The following is a 19,585-nucleotide window of genomic DNA, read 5'->3' as shown; positions in this document are numbered from 1 at the left end:
CAGGAAAGGCGAGAGGAACTCCAGGGTCGTGCCACCATTCCAAGAGCCCCCAGATGTGTCAGTCCATTCCAGAGGAACCTGTTTTCCCTGCACTGCCTTGACGTTCAAGCCGAGGATCGACTCCCACCACGTGTGCACGTGGGACAGCCCGGTGGGAAAGCCTCGTGGGAAAGCCTCGTGGGAAAGAATCGAGGGAAAGCCATAGATCCTTTGATCCACGCGGCGGACTGCGTGAGACTGCTGCTACCGCTCTGGAGGAAAGCGCAAGTGCATGCCCGCATTCGAGACGAGGAATGACTCCCCTGTGGAGACTCCAGAAGTACCCCAAGATCCATGTCAGCACTGGAGAGGAATCCTCAGGTTCTGGCCCCGACTCCACACAAGGTCTTAGGCCTCGGCATCGACGGTAGAGGAATCCCGAGAGGCCCCCGAGGAACTCGCATGCGGACTGGCCTTTCCTGAGGCCACCAGAGCGGGTCCCTGAGGTCCCAGTCGTAAGTCGAGAGCACCTGCCGCAACTCCAGAAAATCCAGGAGGTTTTGCCCTCCAGGCGAGATGAGGCCCATTTCCGCTGAGGCTTCTCGAGGCCAATCACGTCTAACCACTGGAACTTCCAAAGGGTCCTTCACACCCTTGCTGCAACTCAAGAAGTTACCCGACATACCCGTCTCCACTCGAGAGGAAGCACGTGGGGTCCCGCACACATCCAGGGGAGGCCCGTTTCCGCCTCCTAGCTCGAGATGAGGGATCCTTTCCCTGTTTCGTAGGGAAAGATTCCCGGCTTTCCCGTCGCATCTCAAGAGGAGGCGCTCTCCACAGGAAAGGCGAGAGGAACTCCAGGGTCGTGCCACCATTCCAAGAGTCCCCCAGATGTGTCAGTCCATTCCAGAGGAACCTGTTTTCCCTGCACTGCCTTGACGTTCAAGCCGAGGATCGACTCCCAAAACGTGTGCACGTGGGACAGCCCTGTGGGAAAGCCTCGTGGGAAAGCCTCGTGGGAAAGAATCGAGGGAAAGCCATAGATCCTTTGATCCACGCGGCGGACTGCGTGACACTGCTGCTACCGCTCTGGAGGAAAGAACAAGTGCATGCCCGCATTCGAGACAAGGAATGACTCCCCTGGGGAGACTCCAGAAGTACCCCAAGATCCATGTCAGCACTGGAGAGGAATCCTCAGGTTCCGGCCCCCACTCCACACAAGGTCTTAGGCCCCGGCATCGACGGGAGAGGAATCCCGAGAGGCCCCTGAGGAACTCGCATGGGGACTGGCCTTTCCTGAGGCCACCAGAGCGGTTCCCGGTGGTCCCCGTCGTAAGTCGAGAGCATCTGCCGCAACTCGAAAAAATCCAGGAGGTTTTGCCCTCCAGGCGAGATGAGGCCCATTTCCGCTGAGGCTTCTCGAGGCCAATCACGTCTAACCACTGGAACTTCCAAAGGGTCCTTCACACCCTTGCTGCAACTCAAGAAGTTCCCCGACATACCCGTGTCCACTCGAGAGGAAGCACGAGGGTCCCGCACACATCCAGGGGAACCCCGTTTCCGCCTCCTTGCTCGAGATGAGGGATCCTTTCCCTGTTTCGTAGGGAAAGAATTCCCGGCGTTCCCGTCGCATCTCAAGAGGAGGCGCTTTCCACAGTAAAGGCGAAAGGAACTCAAGGGTCGTGCCACCATTCCAAGTGTCCCCCAGATGTGTCAGTCCATTCCAGAGGAACCTGTTTTCCCTGCACTGCCTTGACGTTCAAGCCGAGGATCGACTCCCACCACGTGTGCACGTTGGACAGCCCTGTGGGAAAGCCTCGTGGGAAAGACTCGTGGGAAAGACTCGAGGGAAAACCATAGATCCTTTGATCCACGTGGCGGACTGCGTGACACTGCTGCTACCGCTCTGGGGGAAAGCGCAAGTGCATGCCCGCATTCGAGACGAGGACTGACTCCCCTGGGGAGACGTCTGAAGTATCCCAAGATCCATGTCAGCACAGGAGAGGAATCCTCAGGTTCCGGCCCCGACTCCACACAAGGTCTTAGGCCCCGGCATCGACGGGAGAGGAATCCCGAGAGGCCCCAGAGGAACTCGCATGGGGACTGGCCTTTCCTGAGGCCACTAGAGCGGGTCCCGAGGTACCCGTCGAAAGTCGAGAGCACCTGCCGCAAATCGAGAAAATCCAGGAGGTTTTGCCCTCCAGGCGAGATGAGGCCCATTTCCGCTGAGGCTTCTCGAGGCTAATCACATCTAACCTCTGAAACTTCCAAAGGGTCTTTAACACCCTTGCTGCAACTCAAGAAGTTCCCCAACATACCCGTCTCCACTCTAGAGGAAGCACGAGGGTCCCGCACACATCCAGGGGAGCCCCGTTTTCGCCTCCTAGCTCAAGATGAGGGATCCTTTCCCTGTTCCGTAGGGAGAGAATTCCCGGCGGTCCCGTCGCATCTCAAGAGGAGGCGCTCTCCACAGGAAAGGCGAGAGAAACTCCGGGGTCGTGCCACCATTCCAAGAGTCCCCCAGATGTGTCAGTCCATTCCAGAGGAACCTGTTTTCCCTGCACTGCCTTGACGTTCAAGCCGAGGATCGACTCCCACCACGTGTGCACGTGGGACAGCCCTGTGGGAAAGCCTCGTGGGAAAGCCTCGTGGGAAAGACTCGAGGGAAAACCATAGATCCTTTGATCCACGCGGCGGACTGCGTGACACTGCTGCTACCGCTCTGGAGGAAAGCGCAAGTGCATGCCCGCATTCGAGACGAGGAATGACTCCCCTGGGGAGACTCCAGAAGTACCCCAAGATCCATGTCAGCACTGGAGAGGAATCCTCAGGTTCCGGCCCCCACTCCACACAAGGTCTTAGGCCCCGGCATCGACGGGAGAGGAATCCCGAGAGGCCCCCGAGGAACTCGCATGGGGACTGGCCTTTCCTGAGGCCACCAGAGCGGGTCCCTGTGGTCCCCGTCGTAAGTCGAGAGCACCTGCCGCAACTCGAAAAAATTCAGGAGGTTTTACCCTCCAGGCGAGATGAGGCCCATTTCCAATGAGGCTTCTCGAGGCCAATCACGTCTAACCACTGGAACTTCCAAAGGGTCCTTCACACCCTTGCTGCAACTCAAGAAGTTCCCCGACATACCCGTGTCCTCTCGAGAGGAAGCACGAGGGTCCCGCACACATCCAGGGGAGCCCCGTTTCCGCCTCCTTGCTCGAGATGAGGGATCCTTTCCCTGTTTCGTAGGGAAAGAATTCCCGGCGTTCCCGTCGCATCTCAAGAGGAGGCGCTTTCCACAGGAAAGGCGAGAGGAACTCAAGGGTCGTGCCACCATTCCAAGTGTCCCCCAGATGTGTCAGTCCATTCCAGAGGAACCTGTTTTCCCTTCACTGCCTTGACGTTCAAGCCGAGGATCGACTCCCACCACGTGTGCACGTTGGACAGCCCTGTGGGAAAGCCTCGTGGGAAAGACTCGTGGGAAAGACACGAGGGAAAACCATAGATCCTTTGATCCACGTGGCGGACTGCGTGACACTGCTGCTACCGCTCTGGGCGAAAGCGCAAGTGCATGCCCGCATTCGAGACGAGGACTGACTCCCCTGGGGAGACTTCTGAAGTACCCCAAGATCCATGTCAGCACAGGAGAGGAATCCTCAGGTTCCGGCCCCGACTCCACACAAGGTCTTAGGCCCCGGCATCGACGGGAGAGGAATCCCGAGAGGCCCCCGAGGAACTCGCATGGGGACTGGCCTTTCCTGAGGCCACCAGAGCGGGTACCGAGGTACCCGTCGAAAGTCGAGAGCACCTGCCGCAAATCGAGAAAATCCAGGAGGTCCTGCCCTCCAGGCGAGATGAGGCCCATTTCCGCTGAGGCTTCTCGAGGCTAATGACATCTAACCACTGAAACTTCCAAAGGGTCCTTCACAACCTTGCTTCAACTCAAGAAGTTCCTCAACATACCCGTCTCCACTCGAGAGGAAGCACGAGGGTCCCGCACACATCCAGGGGAGCCCCGTTTCCGCCTCCTCGCTCGAGATGAGGGATCCTTTCCCTGTTTCGTAGGGAAAGAATTCCCGGCTTTCCCGTCGCATCTCACGAGGAGGCGCTCTCCACAGGAAAGGCGAGAGGAACTCCAGGGTCGTGCCACCATTCCAAGAGTCCCCCAGATGTGTCAGTCCATTCCAGAGGAACCTGTTTTCCCTGCACTGCCTTGACGTTCAAGCCGAGGATCGACTCCCACCACGTGTGCACGTGGGACAGCCCTGTGGGAAAGCGTCGTGGGAAAGCCTCGTGGGAAAGACTCGAGGGAAAACCATAGATCCTTTGATCCACGCGGCGGACTGCGTGACACTGCTGATACCGCTCTGGAGGAAAGCGCAAGTGCATGCCCGCATTCGAGACGAGGAATGACTCCCCTGGGGAGACTCCAGAAGTACCCCAAGATCCATGTCAGCACTGGAGAGGAATCCTCAGGTTCCGGCCCCCACTCCACACAAGGTCTTAGGCCCCGGCATCGATGGGAGAGGAATCCCGAGAGGCCCCCGAGGAACTCGCATGGGGACTGGCCTTTCCTGAGGCCACCAGAGCGGGTCCCTGTGGTCCCCGTCGTAAGTCGAGAGCACCTGCCGCAACTCGAAAAAATTCAGGAGGTTTTACCTTCCAGGCGAGATGAGGCCCATTTCCAATGAGGCTTCTCGAGGCCAATCACGTCTAACCACTGGAACTTCCAAAGGGTCCTTCACACCCTTGCTGCAACTCAAGAAGTTCCCCGACATACCCGTGTCCTCTCGAGAGGAAGCACGAGGGTCCCGCACACATCCAGGGGAGCCCCGTTTCCGCCTCCTTGCTCGAGATGAGGGATCCTTTCCCTGTTTCGTAGGGAAAGAATTCCCGGCGTTCCCGTCGCATCTCAAGAGGAGGCGCTTTCCACAGGAAAGGCGAGAGGAACTCAAGGGTCGTGCCACCATTCCAAGTGTCCCCCAGATGTGTCAGTCCATTCCAGAGGAACCTGTTTTCCCTTCACTGCCTTGACGTTCAAGCCGAGGATCGACTCCCACCACGTGTGCACGTTGGACAGCCCTGTGGGAAAGCCTCGTGGGAAAGACTCGTGGGAAAGACTCGAGGGAAAACCATAGATCCTTTGATCCACGTGGCGGACTGCGTTACACTGCTGCTACCGCTCTGGGCGAAAGCGCAAGTGCATGCCCGCATTCGAGACGAGGACTGACTCCCCTGGGGAGACTTCTGAAGTACCCCAAGATCCATGTCAGCACAGGAGAGGAATCCTCAGGTTCCGGCCCCGACTCCACACAAGGTCTTAGGCCCCGGCATCGACGGGAGAGGAATCCCGAGAGGCCCCCGAGGAACTCGCATGGGGACTGGCCTTTCCTGAGGCCACCAGAGAGGGTCCCGAGGTACCCGTCGAAAGTCGAGAGCACCTGCCGCAAATCGAGAAAATCCAGGAGGTCCTGCCCTCCAGGCGAGATGAGGCCCATTTCCGCTGAGGCTTCTCGAGGCTAATCACATCTAACCACTGAAACTTCCAAAGGGTCCTTCACAACCTTGCTTCAACTCAAGAAGTTCCTCAACATACCCGTCTCCACTCGAGAGGAAGCACGAGGGTCCCGCACACATCCAGGGGAGCCCCGTTTCCGCCTCCTAGCTCGAGATGAGGGATCCTTTCCCTGTTTCGTAGGGAAAGATTACCGGCTTTCCCGTCGCATCTCAAGAGGAGGCGCTCTCCACAGGAAAGGCGAGAGGAACTCCAGGGTCGTGCCACCATTCCAAGAGTCCCCCAGATGTGTCAGTGCATTCCAGAGGAACCTGTTTTCCCTGCACTGCCTTGACGTTCAAGCCGAGGATCGACTCCCACCACGTGTGCACGTGGGACAGCACTGTGGGAAAGCCTCGTGATAAAGCCTCGTGGGAAAGAATCGAGGGAAAGCCATAGATCCTTTGATCCACGCGGCGGACTGCGTGACACTGCAGCTACCGCTCTGGAGGAAAGCGCAAGTGCATGTCCGCATTCGAGACGAGGAATGACTCCCCTGGGGAGACTCCAGAAGTACCCCAAGATCCATGTCAGCACAGGAGAGGAATCCTCAGGTTCCGGCCCCCACTCCACACAAGGTCTTAGGCCCCGGCATCGACGGGAGAGGAATCCCGAGAGGCCCCTGAGGAACTCGCATGGGGACTGGCCTTTCCTGAGGCCACCAGAGCGGGTCCCTGTGGTCCCCGTCGTAAGTCGAGAGCACCTGCCGCAACTCGAAAAAATCCAGGAGGTTTTGCCCTCCAGGCGAGATGAGGCCCATTTCCGCTGAGGCTTCTCGAGGCCAATCACGTCTAACCACTGGAAATTCCAAAGGGTCCTTCACACCCTTGCTGCAACTCAAGAAGTTCCCCGACATACCCGTGTCCACTCGAGAGGAAGCACGAGGGTCCCGCACACATCCAGGGGAGCCCCGTTTCCGCCTCCTTGCTCGAGATGAGGGATCCTTTCCCTGTTTCGTAGGGAAAGAATTCCCGGCGTTCCCGTCGCATCTCAAGAGGAGGCGCTTTCCACAGTAAAGGCGAGAGGAACTCAAGGGTCGTGCCACCATTCCAAGTGTCCCCCAGATGTGTCAGTCCATTCCAGAGGAACCTGTTTTCCCTGCACTGCCTTGACGTTCAAGCCGAGGATCGACTCCCACCACGTGTGCACGTTGGACAGCCCTGTGGGAAAGCCTCGTGGGGAAGACTCGTGGGAAAGACTCGAGGGAAAACCATAGATCCTTTGATCCACGTGGCGGACTGCGTGACATTGCTGCTACCGCTCTGGGCGAAAGCGCAAGTGCATGCCCGCATTCGAGACGAGGACTGACTCCCCTGGGGAGACTTCTGAAGTACCCCAAGATCCATGTCAGCACAGGAGAGGAATCCTCAGGTTCCGGCCCTGACTCCACACAAGGTCTTAGGCCCCGGCATCGACGGGAGAGGAATCCCGAGAGGCCCCAGAGGAACTCGCATGGGGACTGGCCTTTCCTGAGGCCACTAGAGCGGGTCCCGAGTTACCCGTCGAAAGTCGAGAGCACCTGCCGCAAATCGAGAAAATCCAGGAGGTCCTGCCCTCCAGGCGAGATGAGGCCCATTTCCGCTGAGGCTACTCGAGGCTAATCACATCTAACCAGTGGAACTTCCAAAGGGTCTTTAACACCCTTGCTGCAACTCAAGAAGTTCCCCAACATACCCGTCTCCACCCGAGAGGAAGCACGAGGGTCCCGCACACATCAAGGGGAGCCCCGTTTCCGCCTCCTAGCTCAAGATGAGGGATCCTTTCCCTGTTCCGTAGGGAAAGAATTCCCGGCGGTCCCGTCGCATCTCAAGAGGAGGCGCTCTCCACAGGAAAGGCGATAGGAACTCCGGGGTCGTGCCACCATTCCAAGAGTCCACCAGATGTGTCAGTCCATTCCAGAGGAAACTGTTTTCCCTGCACTGCCTTGACGTTCAAGCCGAGGATCGACTCCCACCACGTGTGCACGTGGGACAGCCCTGTGGGAAAGCCTCGTGGGAAAGCCTCGTGGGAAAGACTCGAGGGAAAACCATAGATCCTTTGATCCAGGCGGCGGACTGCGTGACACTGCTGCTACCGCTCTGGAGGAAAGCGCAAGTGCATGCCCGCATTGGAGACGAGGACTGACTCCCCTGGGGAGACTCCAGAAGTACCCCAAGATCCATGTCAGCACTGGAGAGGAATCCTCAGGTTCCGGCCCCGACTCCACACTAGGTCTTAAGCCCCGGCATCTACGGGAGAGGAATCCCGAGAGGCCCCCGAGGAACTCGCATGGGGACTGGCCTTTCCTGAGGCCACCAGAGCGGGTCCCCGAAGTCCCCATCGTAAGTCGAGATCACCTGCCGCAACTCGAGAAAATCCAGGAGGTTTTGCCCTCCAGGCGAGATGAGGCCCATTTCCGCTGAGGCTTCTCGATGCTAATCACATCTAACCACTGGAACTTCCAAAGGATCCTTCACACCCTTGCTGCAACTCAAGAAGTTCCCCGACATACCCGTCTCCACTCGAGAGGAAGCATGAGGGTCCCGCACACATCCAGGGGAGCCCCGTTTCCACCTAATAGCTCGAGATGAGGGATCCTTTCCCTGTTTCGTAGGGAAAGAATTCCCGGCGTTCCCGTCGCATCTCAAGATGAAGCCCTCTCCACAGAAAAGGCGAGAGGAACTTCAAGGTCGTGCCACCATTCCAAGAGCCCCCAGATGTGTCAGTCCATTCCAGAGGAACATGTTTTCCCTGCACTGCCTTGACGTTCAAGCCGAGGATCGACTCCCACCACGTGTGTACGTGGGACAGCCCTGTGGGAAAGCCTCGTGGGAAAGCCTCGTGGGAAAGACTCGAGGGAAAACCATAGATCCTTTGATCCACGCGGCGGACTGCGTGACACTGCTGCTACCGCTCTGGAGGAAAGCGCAAGTGCATGCCCGCATTCGAGACGAGGACTGACTCCCCTGGGGAGACTCCAGAAGTACCCCAAGATCCATGTCAGCACTGGAGAGGAATCCTCAGGTTCCGGCCCCGACTCCACACAAGGTCTTACGCCCCGGCATCGATGGGAGAGGAATCCCGAGAGGGCCCCGAGGAACTCGCATCGGGACTGGCCTTTCCTGCAGCCTCCAGAGCGTGTCCCCGAAGTCCCCGTCGTAAGTCGAGAGCACCTGCCGCAACTCGAGAAATTCCAGGAGGTTTTGCCCTCCAGGCGAGATGAGGCCCATTTCCGCTGAGGCTTCTCGAGGCTAATCACATCTAACCACTGGAACTTCCAAAGGGTCCTTCACACCCTTGCTGCAACTCAAGAAGTTCCCCGACATACCCGTCTCCACTCGAGAGGATGCACGAGGGTCCCGCACACATCCAGGGGAGCCCCGTTTCCGCCTCCTAGCTCGAGATGAGGAATCCTTTCCCTGTTCCGAAGGGAAAGAATTCCCGGCATTCCCGTCGCATCTCAAGAGGAGGTGCTCTCCACAGGAAAGGCGAGAGGAACTCCAGGGTCGTGCCACCATTCCAAGAGTCCCCCAGATGTGTCAGTCCATTCCAGAGGAACCTGTTTTCCCTGCACTGCCTTGACGTTCAAGCCGAGGATCGACTCCCACCACGTGTGCACGTGGGACAGTCCTGTGGGAAAGCCTCGTGGGAAAGCCTCGTGGGAAAGACTCGAGGGAAAACCATAGATCCTTTGATCCAGGCGGCGGACTGCGTGACACTGCTGCTACCGCTCTGGGGGAAAGCGCAAGTGCATGCCCGCATTCGAGACGAGGACTGACTCCCCTGGGGAGACTCCAGAAGTACCCCAAGATCCATGTCAGCACTGGAGAGGAATCCTCAGGTTCCGGCCCCGACTCCACACAAGGTCTTAGGCCCCGGCATTGACGGGAGAGGAATCCCGAGAGGCCCCCGAGGAACTCGCATGGGGACTGGCCTTTCCTGCCGCCACCAGAGCGGGTCCCTGAGGTCCCTGTCGTAAGTTGAGAGCACCTGCCGCAACTCGAGAAAATCCAGGAGGTTTTGCCCTCCAGGCGAGATGAGGCCCATTTCCGCTGAGGCTTCTCGAGGCTAATCACATCTAACCACTGGAACTTCCAAAGGGTCCTTCACACCCTTGCTGCAACTCAAGAAGTTCCCCGACATACCCGTCTCCACTCGAGAGCAAGCAGTTGGGGTCCCGCACACATCCAGGGGAGCCCCGTTTCCGCCTCCTAGCTCGAGATGAGGGATCCTTTCCCTGTTTCGTAGGGAAAGATTCCCGGCTTTCCCGTCGCATCTCAAGAGGAGGCGCTCTCCACAGGAAAGGCGAGAGGAACTCCAGGGTCGTGACACCATTCCAAGAGCCCCCAGATGTGTCAGTCCATTCCAGAGGAACCTGTTTTCCCTCCACTGCCTTGACGTTCAAGCCGAGGATCGACTCCCACCACGTGTGCACGTGGGACAGCCCTGTGGGAAAGCCTCGTGGGAAAGCCTCGTGGGAAAGAATCGAGGGAAAGCCATAGATCCTTTGATCCACGCGGCGGACTGCGTGACACTGCTGCTACCGCTCTGGAGGAAAGCGCAAGTGCATGCCCGCATTCGAGACGAGGAATGACTCCCCTGTGGAGACTCCAGAAGTACCCCAAGATCCATGTCAGCACTGGAGAGGAATCCTCAGGTTCTGGCCCCGACTCCACACAAGGTCTTAGGCCTCGGCATCGACGGTAGAGGAATCCCGAGAGGCCCCCGAGGAACTCGCATGCGGACTGGCCTTTCCTGAGGCCACCAGAGCGGGTCCCTGAGGTCCTAGTCGTAAGTCGAGAGCACCTGCCGCAACTCCAGAAAATCCAGGAGGTTTTGCCCTCCAGGCGAGATGAGGCCCATTTCCGCTGAGGCTTCTCGAGGCCAATCACGTCTAACCACTGGAACTTCCAAAGGGTCCTTCACACCCTTGCTGCAACTCAAGAAGTTACCCGACATACCCGTCTCCACTCGAGAGGAAGCACGTGGGGTCCCGCACACATCCAGGGGAGCCCCGTTTCCGCCTCCTAGCTCGAGATGAGGGATCCTTTCCCTGTTTCGTAGGGAAAGATTCCCGGCTTTCCCGTCGCATCTCAAGAGGAGGCGCTCTCCACAAGAAAGGCGAGAGGAACTCCAGGGTCGTGCCACCATTCCAAGAGTCCCCCAGATGTGTCAGTCCATTCCAGAGGAACCTGTTTTCCCTGCACTGCCTTGACGTTCAAGCCGAGGATCGACTCCCAAAACGTGTGCACGTGGGACAGCCCTGTGGGAAAGCCTCGTGGGAAAGCCTCGTGGGAAAGAATCGAGGGAAAGCCATAGATCCTTTGATCCACGCGGCGGACTGCGTGACACTGCTGCTACCGCTCTGGAGGAAAGAACAAGTGCATGCCCGCATTCGAGACAAGGAATGACTCCCCTGGGGAGACTCCAGAAGTACCCCAAGATCCATGTCAGCACTGGAGAGGAATCCTCAGGTTCCGGCCCCCACTCCACACAAGGTCTTAGGCCCCGGCATCAACGGGAGAGGAATCCCGAGAGGCCCCTGAGGAACTCGCATGGGGACTGGCCTTTCCTGAGGCCACCAGAACGGGTCCCTGTGGTCCCCGTCGTAAGTCGAGAGCACCTGCCGCAACTCGAAAAAATCCAGGAGGTTTTGCCCTCCAGGCGAGATGAGGCCCATTTCCGCTGAGGCTTCTCGAGGCCAATCACGTCTAACCACTGGAACTTCCAAAGGGTCCTTCACACCCTTGCTGCAACTCAAGAAGTTCCCCGACATACCCGTGTCCACTCGAGAGGAAGCACGAGGGTCCCGCACACATCCAGGGGAGCCCCGTTTCCGCCTCCTTGCTCGAGATGAGGGATCCTTTCCCTGCTTCGTAGGGAAAGAATTCCCGGCGTTCCCGTCGCATCTCAAGATGAAGCCCTCTCCACAGAAAAGGCGAGAGGAACTCCAGGGTCGTGCCACCATTCCAAGAGCCCCCAGATATGTCAGTCCATTCCAGAGGAACATGTTTTCCCTGCACTGCCTTGACGTTCAAGCCGAGGATCGACTCCCACCACGTGTGTACGTGGGACAGCCCTGTGGGAAAGCCTCGTGGGAAAGCCTCGTGGGAAAGACTCGAGGGAAAACCATAGATCCTTTGATCCACGCGGCGGACTGCGTGACACTGCTGCTACCGCTCTGGAGGAAAGCGCAAGTGCATGCCCGCATTCGAGACGAGGACTGACTCCCCTGGGGAGACTCCAGATGTACCCCAAGATCCATGTCAGCACTGGAGAGGAATCCTCAGGTTCCGGCCCCGACTCCACACAAGGTCTTACACCCCGGCATCGATGGGAGAGGAATCCCGAGAGGGCCCCGAGGAACTCTCATCGGGACTGGCCTTTCCTGCAGCCTCCAGAGCGTGTCCCCGAAGTCCCCGACGTAAGTCGAGAGCACCTGCCGCAACTCGAGAAATTCAAGGAGGTTTTGCCCTCCAGGCGAGATGAGGCCCATTTCCGCTGAGGCTTCTCGAGGCTAATCACATCTAACCACTGGAACTTCCAAAGGGTCCTTCACACCCTTGCTGCAACTCAAGAAGTTCCCCGACATACCCGTCTCCACTCGAGAGGATGCACGAGGGTCCCGCACACATCCAGGGGAGCCCCGTTTCCGCCTCCTAGCTCGAGATGAGGAATCCTTTCCCTCTTCCGAAGGGAAAGAATTCCCGGCATTCCCGTCGCATCTCAAGAGGAGGTGCTCTCCACAGGAAAGGCGAGAGGAACTCCAGGGTCGTGCCACCATTCCAAGAGTCCCCCAGATGTGTCAGTCCATTCCAGAGGAACCTGTTTTCCCTGCACTGCCTTGACGTTCAAGCCGAGAATCGACTCCCACCACGTGTGCACGTGGGACAGCCCTGTGGGAAAGCCTCGTGGGAAAGCCTCGTGGGAAAGACTCGAGGGAAAACCATAGATCCTTTGATCCAGGCGGCGGACTGCATGACACTGCTGCTACCGCTCTGGGGGAAAGCGCAAGTGCATGCCCGCATTCGAGACGAGGACTGACTCCCCTGGGGAGACTCCAGAAGAACCCCAAGATCCATGTCAGCACTGGAGAGGAATCCTCAGGTTCCGGCCCCGACTCCACACAAGGTCTTAGGCCCCGGCATTGATGGGAGAGGAATCCCGAGAGGCCCCTGAGGAACTCGCATGGGGACTGGCCTTTCCTGCGGCCACCAGAGCGGGTCCCTGAGGTCCCCGTCGTAAGTTGAGAGCACCTGCCGCAACTCGAGAAAATCCAGGAGGTTTTGCCCTCCAGGCGAGATGAGGCCCATTTCCGCTGAGGCTTCTCGAGGCTAATCACATCTAACCACTGGAACTTCCAAAGGGTCCTTCACACCCTTGCTGCAACTCAATAAGTTCCCCGACATACCCTTCTCCACTCGAGAGGAAGCACGAGGGTCCCGCACACATCCAGGGGAGCCCCGTTTCCGCCTCCTAGCTCGAGATGAGGGATCCATTCCCTGTTTCGTAGGGAAAGATTCCCGGCTTTCCCGTCGCATCTCAAGAGGAGGCGCTCTCCACAGGAAAGGCGAGAGGAACTCCAGGGTCGTGCCACCATTCCAAGAGCCCCCAGATGTGTCAGTCCATTCCAGAGGAACCTGTTTTCCCTGCACTGCCTTGACGTTCAAGCCGAGGATCGACTCCCACCACGTGTGCACGTGGGACAGCCCTGTGGGAAAGCCTCGTGGGAAAGCCTCGTGGGAAAGAATCGAGGGAAAGCCATAGATCCTTTGATCCACGCGGCGGACTGCGTGACACTGCAGCTACCGCTCTGGAGGAAAGCGCAAGTGCATGCCCGCATTCGAGACGAGGAATGACTCCCCTGGGGAGACTCCAGAAGTACCCCAAGATCCATGTCAGCACTGGAGAGGAATCCTCAGGTTCCGGCCCCCACTCCACACAAGGTCTTAGGCCCCGGCATCGACGGGAGAGGAATCGCGAGAGGCCCCCGAGGAACTCGCATGGGGACTGGCCTTTCCTGAGGCCACCAGAGCGGGTCCCTGAGGTCCCCGTCGTAAGTCGAGAGCACCTGCCGCAACTCGAGAAAATCCTGGAGGTTTTGCCCTCCAGGCGAGATGAGGCCCATTTCCGCTGAGGCTTCTCGAGGCCAATCACATCTAACCACTGGAACTTCCAAAAGGTCCTTCACACCATTGCTGCAACTCAAGAAGTTCCCAGACATACCCGTCTGCACTCGAGAGGAAGCACGTGGGGTCCCGCACACATCCAGGGAGCCCCGTTTCCGCCTCCTACCTCCAGATGAAGGATCCTTTCCCTGTTTCGTAGGGAAAGAATTCCCGGCGTTCCCGTCGCATCTCAATAGGAGGCGCTCTCCACAGGAAAGGCGAGAGGAACTCCAGGGTCGTGCCACCATTCCAAGAGTCCCCCAGATGTGTCAGTCCATTCCAGAGGAACCTGTTTTCCCTGCACTGCCTTGACGTTCAAGCCGAGGATCGACTCCCACCACGTGTGCACGTGGGACAGCCCTGTGGGAAAGCCTCGTGGGAAAGCCTCGTGGGAAAGACTCGAGGGAAAACCATAGATCCTTTGATCCAGGCGGCGGACTGCATGACACTGCTGCTACCGCTCTGGGGGAAAGCGCAAGTGCATGCCCGCATTCGAGACGAGGACTGACTCCCCTGGGGAGACTCCAGAAGAACCCCAAGATCCATGTCAGCACTGGAGAGGAATCCTCAGGTTCCGGCCCCGACTCCACACAAGGTCTTAGGCCCCGGCATCGAAGGGATAGGAATCCCGAGAGGCCCCCGAGGAACTCGCATGGGGACTGGCCTTTCCTGCAGCCAGCAGATCGTGTCCCCGAGGTCCCCATCGTAAATCGAGAGCACCTGCCGCAACTCGAGAAATTCCAGGAGGTTTTGCCCTCCAGGCGAGATGAGGCCCATTTCCGCTGAGGCTTCTCGAGGCTCTTCACATCTAACCACTGGAACTTCCAAAGGGTCCTTCACACCCTTGCTGCAACTCAAGAAGTTCCCCGACATACCCGTCTCCACTCGAGAGGATGCACGAGGGTCCCGCACACATCCAGGGGAGCCCCGTTTCCGCCTTCTAGCTCGAGATGAGGGATCCTTTCCCTGTTTCGTAGGGAAAGCATTCCCGGCGTTCCCGTCGCATCTCAAGAGGAGGCGCTCTCCACAGGAAAGGCGAGAGGAACTCCAGGGTCGTGCCACCATTCCAAGAGTCCCCCAGATGTGTCAGTCCATTCCAGAGGAACCTGTTTTCCCTGCACTGCCTTGACGTTCAAGCCGAGGATCGACTCCCACCACGTGTGCACGTGGGACAGCCCTGTGGGAAAGCCTCGTGGGAAAGCCTCGTGGGAAAGACTCGAGGGAAAACCATAGATCCTTTGATCCAGGCGGCGGACTGCATGACACTGCTGCTACCGCTCTGGGGGAAAGCGCAAGTGCATGCCCGCATTCGAGACGAGGACTGACTCCCCTGGGGAGACTCCAGAAGAACCCCAAGATACATGTCAGCACTGGAGAGGAATCCTCAGGTTCCGGCCCCGACTCCACACAAGGTCTTAGGCCCCGGCATCGACGGGAGAGGAATCCCGAGAGGCCCCCGAGGAACTCGCATGGGGACTGGCCTTTCCTGAGGCCACCAGGGCGGGTCCCCGAGGTCCCCGTCGTAAGTCGAGAGCACCTACCGCAAATCGAGAAATTCCAGGAGGTTTTGCCCTCCAGGCGAGATGAGGCCCATTTCCGCTGAGGCTTCTCGAGGCTAATCACATCTAACCACTGGAACTTCCAAAGGGTCCTTCACACCCTTGCTGCAACTCAAGAAGTTCCCCGACATACCCGTCTCCACTCGAGAGGAAGCACGAGGGTCCCGCACACATCCAGGGGAGCCCCGTTTCCACCTCCTAGCTCGAGATGAGGGATCCTTTCCCTGTTTCGTAGGCAAAGAATTCCCGGCGTTCCCGTCGCATCTCAAGATGAAGCGCTCTCCACAGAAAAGGCGAGAGGAACTCCAGGGTCGGGCCACCATTCCAAGAGTCCCCCAGATGTGTCAGTCCATTCCAGAGGAACCTGTTTTCCCTGCACTGCCTTGACGTTCAAGCCGAGGATCGACTCCCACTACGTGTGCACGTGGGACAGCCCTGTGGGAAAGCCTCGTGGGAAAGCCTCGTGGGAAAGACTCGAGGGAAAACCATAGATCCTTTGATCCACGCGGCGGACTGCGTAACACTGCTGCTCCGCTCTGGAGGAAAGCGCAACTGCATGCCCGCATTCGAGACGAGGTCTGACTCCCCTGGGGAGACTCCAGAAGTACCCCAAGATCCATGTCAGCACTGGAGAGGAATCCTCAGGTTCCGGCCCCGACTCCACACAAGGTCTTAGGCCCCGGCATCGACGGGAGAGGAATCCCGAGAGGCCCCCGAGGAACTCGCATGGGGACTGGCCTTTCCTGGAGCCTCCAGAGCGTCTCCCCGAATTCCCCGTCGTAAGTCGAGAGCACCTGCCGCAACTGGAGAAATTCCAGGAGTTTTTGCCCTCCAGGCGAGATGAGGCCCATTTCCGCTGAGGCTTCTCGAGGCTAATCACATCTAACCACTGGAACCTCCAACGGGTCCCTCACACCCTTGCTGCAACTCAAGAAGTTGCCCGACATAACCGTCTCCACTCGAGAGGTAGCACAGGGTCCCGCACACATCCAGGGGAGCCCCGTTTCCGCCTCCTAGCTCGAGATGAGGGATCCTTTCCCTGTTTCGTAGGGAAAAAATTCCCGGCGTTCCCGTCGCATGTCAAGAGGAGGCGCTCTCCACAGGAAAGGGGAGTGGAACTCCAGGGTCGTGCCACCATTCCAAGAGACCCCCAGATGTTTCAGTCCATTAGAGAGGAACCTGATTCCCTGCACTGCCTTGACGTTCAAGCCGAGGATCGACTCCCACCACGTGTGCACGTGGGACAGCCCTGTGGGAAAGCCTCGTGGGAAAGCCTCATGGGAAAGACTCGAGGGAAATCCATAGATCCTTTGATCCACGCGGCGGACTGCGTGGCACTGCTGCTACCGCTCTGGAGGAAAGCGCAAGTGCATGCCCGCATTCGAGACGAGGACTGACTCCCCTGGGGAGACTCCAGAAGTAGCCCAAGATCCATGTCAGCACTGGAGAGGAATCCTCAGGTTCCGGCCCCGAGCCACACAAGGTCTTAGGCCCCGGCATCGACGGGAGAGGAATCCCTAGATGCCCCCGAGGAACTCGCATGGGGACTGGCCTTTCCTGCAGCCTCTAGAGCGTGTCCCGGAAGTCCCTGACGTAAGTCGAGAGCACCTGCCGCAACTCGAGAAATTCCAAGAGGTTTTGCCCTCGAGGCGAGATGAGGCCCATTTCCGCTGAGGCTTCTCGAGGCTAATCACATCTAACCACTGGAACTTCCAAAGGGTCCTTCACACCCTTGCTGCAACTCAAGAAGTTCCCCGACATACCTGTCTTCTCTCGAGAGGAAGCACGAGGGTCGCGCACACATCCAGGGGAGCCCCGTTTCCGCCGCCTAGCTCGAGATGAGGGATCCTTTCCCTGTTTCGTAGGGAAAGAATTCCCGGCGTTCCCGTCGCATCTCAAGAGGAGGCACTCTCCACAGGAAAGGCGAGAGGAACTCCAGGGTCGTGCCACCATTCCAAGATTCCCCCAGATGTGTCAGTCCATTTCAGAGGAACCTGTTTTCCCTGCACTGCCTTGACCTTCAAGCCGAGGATCGACTCCCACCACGTGTGCACGTGGGACAGCCCCGTGGGAAAGCCTCGTGGGAAAGCCTCGTGGGAAAGACTCGAGGGAAAACCATAGATCCTTTGATCCACGCGGCGGACTGCGTGGCACTGCTGCTACCGCTCTGGAGGAAAGCACAAGTGTATGCCCGCATTCGAGACGAGGACTGACTCCCCTGGGGAGACTCCAGAAGTACCCCAAGATCCATGTCAGCACTGGAGAGGAATCCTCAGGTTCCTGCCCCGTCTCCACAAAAGGTCTTAGGCCCCGGCATCGACGGAAGAGGAATCCCGAGAGGCCCCCGAGGACCTCGCATGGGGACTGGCCTTTCCTGAGGCCACCAGAGCGGGTCCCTGAGGTCACCGTCGTAAGTCGATAGCACCTGCCGCAACTCGAAAAATCCAGGAGGTTTTGCCCTCCAGGCGAGATGAGGCCCATTTCCGCTGAGGCTTCTCGAGGCTAATCGCATCTAACCACTGGAACTTTCAAAGGGTCCTACACACCCTTTCTGCAACTCAAGAAGTTCCCCGACACACCCGTCTCCACTCGAGAGGAAGCACGAGGGTCCCGCACACATCCAGGGGAGCCCCGTTTCCACCTCCTAGCTCGAGATGAGGGATCCTTTCCCTGTTTCGTAGGGAAAGAATTCCCGGCGTTCCCGTCGCATCTCAAGAGGAGGCGCTCTCCACAGGAAAGGCGAGAGGAACTCCAGGGTCGTGCCACCATTCCAAGAGTCCCCCAGATGTGTCAGTCCATTCCAGAGGGACCTGTTTACCCTGCACTGACTTGACGTTCAAGCCGAGGATCGACTCCCTCCACGTGTGCACGTGGGTCAGCCCTGTGGGAAAGCCTCATGGGAAAGCCTCCTGGGAAAGACTCGAGGGAAAACCATAGATCCTTTGATCCACGCGGCGGACTGCGAGACACTGCTGCTACCGCTCTGGAGGAAAGCGCAAGTGCATGCCCGCATTCGAGACGAGGACTGACTCCCCTGGGGAGACTCCAGAAGTACCCCAAGATCCATGTCAGCACTAGAGAGGAATCCTCAAGTTCCGACCCCGACTCCACACAAGGTCTTAGGCCCCGGTATCGACGGGAGAGGAATCCCGAGAGGCCCCCTAGGAACTCGCATGGGGACTGGCCTTTCCTGAGGCCACCAGAGCGGGTCCCTGAGGTCCCCGTCGTAAGCCGAGAGCACCTGCCGCAACTCGAGAAAATCCAGGAGGTTTTGCCCTCCAGGCGAGATGAGGCCCATTTCCGCTGAGGCTTCTCGAGGCTAATCACATCTAACCACTGGAACTTCCAAAGGGTCCTTCACACCCTTGCTGCAACTAAAGAAGTTCCCCGACATACCTGTCTCCACTGGAGAGGAAGCACGAGGGTCGCTCACACATCCAGGGGAGCCCCGTTTCCGCCGCCTAGCTCGAGATGAGGGATCCTTTCCCTTTTTCGTAGGGAAAGAATTCCCGGCGTTCCCGTCGCATCTCAAGAGGAGGCACTCTCCACAGGAAAGGCGAGAGGAACTCCAGGGTCGTGCCACCATTCCAAGATTCCCCCAGATGTGTCAGTCCATTTCAGAGGAACCTGTTTTCCCTGCACTGCCTTGACCTTCAAGCCGAGGATCGACTCCCACCACGTGTGCACGTGGGACAGCCCTGTGGGAAAGCCGCGTGGGAAAGCCTCGTGGGAAAGACTCGAGGGAAAACCATAGATCCTTTGATCCACGCGGCGGACTGCGTGGCACTGCTGCTACCGCTCTGGAGGAAAGCGCAAGTGTATGCCCGCATTCGAGACGAGGACTGACTCCCCTGGGGAGACTCCAGAAGTACCCCAAGATCCATGTCAGCACTGGAGAGGAATACTCAGGTTCCGGCCCCGACTCCACACTAAGTCCTAGGCCCCGGCATCGACCGGAGAGGAATCCCGCGAGGCCCCCGAGGAACTCGCATGGGGACTGGCCTTTCCTGAGGCCACCAGAGCGGGTCCCTGAGGTCCCCGTCGTAAGTCGAGAGCACCTGCCGCAACTCGAGAAAATCCAGGAGGTTTTGCCCTCCAGGCGAGATGAGGCCCATTTCCGCTGAGGCCTCTCGAGGCTAATCACATCTAACCACTGGAACTTCCAAAGGGTCCTTCACACCCTTGCTGCAACTCAAGAAGTTCCGCGACATACCCGTCTCCACTCTAGAGGAAGCACGTGGGGTCCCGCACACATCCAGGGGAACCCCGTTTCCGCCTCCTAGCTCGAGATGAGGGATCCTTTCCTTGTTTCGTAGGGAAAGAATTCCCGGCGTTCCCGTCGCATCTCAAGAGGAGAC

The sequence above is a fragment of the Ovis canadensis genome, chromosome 22 (genome assembly GCF_042477335.2).
Source record: "Ovis canadensis isolate MfBH-ARS-UI-01 breed Bighorn chromosome 22, ARS-UI_OviCan_v2, whole genome shotgun sequence".
NCBI lineage: Eukaryota > Metazoa > Chordata > Mammalia > Artiodactyla > Bovidae > Ovis > Ovis canadensis.
The sequence above is the reverse complement of the archived record's forward strand: the minus strand, read 5'-3'. Positions refer to the sequence as shown.